Below are 4,292 nucleotides of genomic sequence, written 5' to 3' on the forward strand. Positions count from 1 at the left end.
TACGCCCAACAATCGCGAGTTTGAAGCTCATCACAGCCATTCAATCCTTGAATCCTACTCGGAATACCACAGACAAGGTTTAGACTTTCTGGATTCTCATGAATGCCGCCATCAATTCTAGCTTATACCACGAAGATTCTGATTAAGAAATCTAAGAGATACTCATTCAATCTGATGTAAAACGGATGTGGTTGTCAGGCACACGTTCATGGATTGAGGAAGGTGATGAGTGTCACGGATCATCACCTTCTTCATAGTGAAGCGCGAATGAACATCTTAGATAGGAACAAGGGTGTTTGAATGGAGAACAGAGATAATTGCATTAATTCATCAAGACGCTGCAGAGCTCCTCACCCCCAACAATGGAGTTTAGAGACTCATGCCGTCAAAGAGTACAAAGTTCAGATCTAAAAATGTCATGAGGTGCGAAATAGACCTCTAAAAGTTGTTTAAATACTAAACTAGTAACCTAGGTTTACAGAAAATGACTAAACTATGATAGATGGTGCAGAAATCCACTTCTGGGGCCCACTTGGTGTGTGCTGGGGCTGAGACTTAAGCTTCTCACATGTCTGGGCTGTTTTGGGCGTTCAACGCCAGGTTGTAACCTGTTTCTGGCGTTGAACTCCAACTTGTAACTTGTTTCTGGCGCTGGACGCCAGACTGCAACATGGAACTGGCGTTGAACACCAGTTTACGTTGTCTATCCTTGAGCAAAGTATGGATTATTATATATTGCTGGAAAGCTCTGGATGTCTACTTTCCAACGCAATTGAGAGCGTGCCATTTGGAGTTCGGTAGCTCCAGAAAATCTACTTTGAGTGCAGGGAGGTCAGAATCCAACAGCATCAGCAGTCCTTTTTCAGCCTGAATCAGATTTTTGCTCAGCTCCCTCAATTTCAGCCAGAAAATACCTGAAATCACAGAAAAACATACAAACTCATAGTAAAGTCCAGAAATGTGATTTTTAATTAAAAACTAATAAAAATATACTAAAAACCAACTAAATCATACTAAAAACTAAGTAAAAATAATGCAAAAAAGCGTATAAATTATTTGCTCATCACTTATGCAGTAGAATTGCAAGTTTCATGGACTTCCATTGGAAGATCCTCATTAGTTCTTAGCTGAATTTTTACAAATCTGTGACACTATTAAGACCAATGGGGTTAATCCTGAGGTCTACAGACTTATGCTTTTCCCCTTTGCTGTAAGAGACAGAGCTAGGATATGGTTGGACTCACAACCTAAAGAAAGCCTGAACTCTTGGGAAAAGTTGGTCAATGCTTTCTTGGCCAAATTCTTTCCACCTCAAAAGTTAAGCAAGCTTAGAGTGGAAGTCCAAACCTTTAGATAGAAGGAAGGTGAATCCCTCTATGAAGCTTGGGAAAGGTACAAGCAATTGATCAGAAGGTGTCCTTCTGACATGCTTTCAGAATGGAGCATCTTATGTATATTCTATGATGGTCTGTCTGAATTGTTCAAGATGTCATTAGATCACTCTGCTGGTGGATCTCTTCATCTGAAGAAAATGCCTGCAGAAGCCCAGGAACTCATTGAAATGGTTGCAAATAACCAGTTCATGTACACTTCTAAAAGAAATCCTATGAATAATAGGTTGACTCAGAAGAAAGGAGTTCTTGAGATTGATACTCTGAATGCCATATTGGCTCAGAATAAAATATTGACTCAGAAAGTCAATATGATTTCTCAGAATCTGACTGGAATGCAAGCTGCATCCGACAGTACTAAAGAAGCCTCCTTTGAAGAAGAAGCTTATGACCCTGAGAATTCTGGAATGGAAGAAGTGAATTACATGGGAGAATCCTATGGAAACACCTATAATCTTTCATGGAAAAATCATCCAAATTTCTCATGGAAGAATCAACAGAAGCCTTAACAAGGCTTCAATAATAATAATGGTGGGATAAACAGGTTTTGCAATAGCAAGCCTTTTCCATCATCTTCTGAGCAACAGACAAAGAATTCTAAGCAGAGCCTCTCTGACTTAGCAACCATAGTCTCTAATCTATCTAAGACCACTCTCAGTTTCATGACTGAAACAAGATCCTCCATCAAAAATTTGGAGGCACAAGTGGGTCAGCTGAGTAAAAGGGTTACTGAAATCCCTCCTAGTACTCTCCCAAGCAATACAGAAGAGAATCCAAAGAGAGAGTGCAATGCCATCAATATACCCAATATGGCCAAACCTATAGAGGAGGAAGAGGCAGTGATTTCCAGTGAGGAAGACCTTGCTGGACGTCCACTGACCATTAAGGAGTTTCCTATTGAGGACCCAAAGGAATCTGAGGCTCATACAGAGACCATAGAGATTCCAATGAACTTACTGTTGCCATTCATGAGCTCTGATGAGTATTTCTCCTCTGAAGAGGATGAAGATATTGTTGAAGAGCAAGTTGCTCAGTATCTAGGAGCAATCATGAAGCTGAATGCCAAGTTATTTGGTAATGAGACTTGGGAGGATGAACCTCCATTGCTCATCAATGAACTGAATGCCTTGGTTCAACAGAAATTACCTCAGAAGAAACCGGATCCCGGAAAGTTCTTAATACCTTGTACCATAGGCACCATGACCTTTGAGAAGGCTCTGTGTGATCTGGGGTCAAGAATAAACCTCATGCCACTCTCTGTAATGGAAAAATTAGGGATCTTTGAGGTACAAGCTGAAAGAATCTCACTAGAGATGGTAGACAAATCAATGAAACAGGCTTATGGACTTGTAGAGGATGTCTTAGTGAAGGTTGAAGGCTTGTACATCCCTGCTGATTTCATAATCCTAGACACTGGGAAGGATGAAGTTGAATCCATCATCCTTAGAAGACCCTTCCTAGCCATAGCAAGAGCTGTGATTGATGTGGACAGAGGAGAGTTAGTCCTTCAATTGAATGAGGACTGCCTTGTGTTTAAGGCTCAAGAATCTTCTTCTGTAACCATAGAGAGAAAGCATGAAAAGCTTCTCTCAATATAGAGTCAAACAGAGCCCCCACACTCAACTTCTAAGTTTGGTGTTGGAAGGCCACCATTAAACTCTGAGTCTCTGTAAAGCTCTCTAAGAGCTCACTGTCAAGCTATTGACATTAAAGAAGCGCTTATTGGGAGGCAATCCAATGTTATTTAATTATATTTATTTATATTCCATTGTTATTTTATGTTTTCTTTAGGTTGATGATCATGTGAAGTCATAAAAACAGCTGCAGAATTAAAGCAAAATAAAAAATAGCATAAAAAATAGCACACCCTGGAGGACAGGCTTACTGGCATTTAAATGCTAGTAAGGATAGTAGAATGGGAATTTAACGCCCAGTCTGGCAGCATTCTGGGTGTTAAACGCCAGAATTGACAGTCAGACTGGTGTTAAACGCCAGAAAAGGGTGTCTGGCTGGCGTTAAATGCCAGAAATGGGCATCAGCCTGGCGTTTAACGCCAGAAAAGGGTGTCTGATGGGCGTTAAACGCCAGAAAGGGGCATCAGCCTGGCGTTTAACGCCAGAAAAGGTAGTAGAGTTGGCGTTAAACGCCAAAAATGGCATACAGAGGGCGTTTAAATGCCAGAATGGTGCAAAGAGCAGAATTCCTTGACACCTCAGGATCTGTGGACCCCACAGGATCTCCACCTACCCCAACTCACTCTCTCTCCTCTTCACACCTCTCCATAACACTCTTCCCCAAATACCCTTGACCAATCCCATTAATACCTCTTCCCCAAACACCATTCACCTATCAAATCCTACCCTCTTCCCAATAACCTCTTCACCACTCACATCCATCCATCATAAAACCCACCTACCTCACCATTCAAATTCAAAACATTTCCCTCCCAAACCCAACCCCTCATACACGAATTCCTCCTCTCTCTTACCCTATAAATACCCCTCCTCACCACCTTCAATTTCACACATCATTCACACTCCTACCCTCCTTGGCTGAAACCAACACACTCCTCCATCTCCTCCATTTATTCTTCTTCTACTCCTTTCTTTCTTCTTTTGCTCGAGGACGAGCAAACTTTTTAAGTTTGGTGTGGAAAAAAGCTCTGCTTTTTGTTTTTCCATAACCATTAGTGGCACCTAAGGCCAGAGAAACCTCTAGAAAGAGAAAAGAAAAGGCAATTACTTCCACCTCCGAGTCATAGAAGATGGAGAGATTTGTCTCAAAGGTCCATCAAGACCACTTCTATGAAGTTGTGGCCAAGAAAAGGGTGATCCCCGAAGTCCCCGTCATGCTAAAAAAGAGTGAATATCCGGAGATCCGACGTGAGGTTCGAAGAAGAGG

General features: G+C 41.6%; 1 non-coding gene across 1 annotated transcript; it reads right to left on the reverse strand.

Annotated features, from left to right (window-relative positions):
* Positions 1-1,324: 1,324 nt before the first annotated feature.
* On the reverse strand, positions 1,325-1,432 carry LOC148579657 (small nucleolar RNA R71). The gene has a single exon (XR_015899071.1). It is a non-coding gene; the product is annotated as a small nucleolar RNA R71 (small nucleolar RNA).
* Between the last annotated feature and the right edge of the window lie 2,860 nt (positions 1,433-4,292).

Source organism: Arachis ipaensis, chromosome B10 (genome assembly GCF_059453495.1).
Source record: "Arachis ipaensis isolate K30076 ecotype BB chromosome B10, ASM5945349v1, whole genome shotgun sequence".
Taxonomy (NCBI): domain Eukaryota; kingdom Viridiplantae; phylum Streptophyta; class Magnoliopsida; order Fabales; family Fabaceae; genus Arachis; species Arachis ipaensis.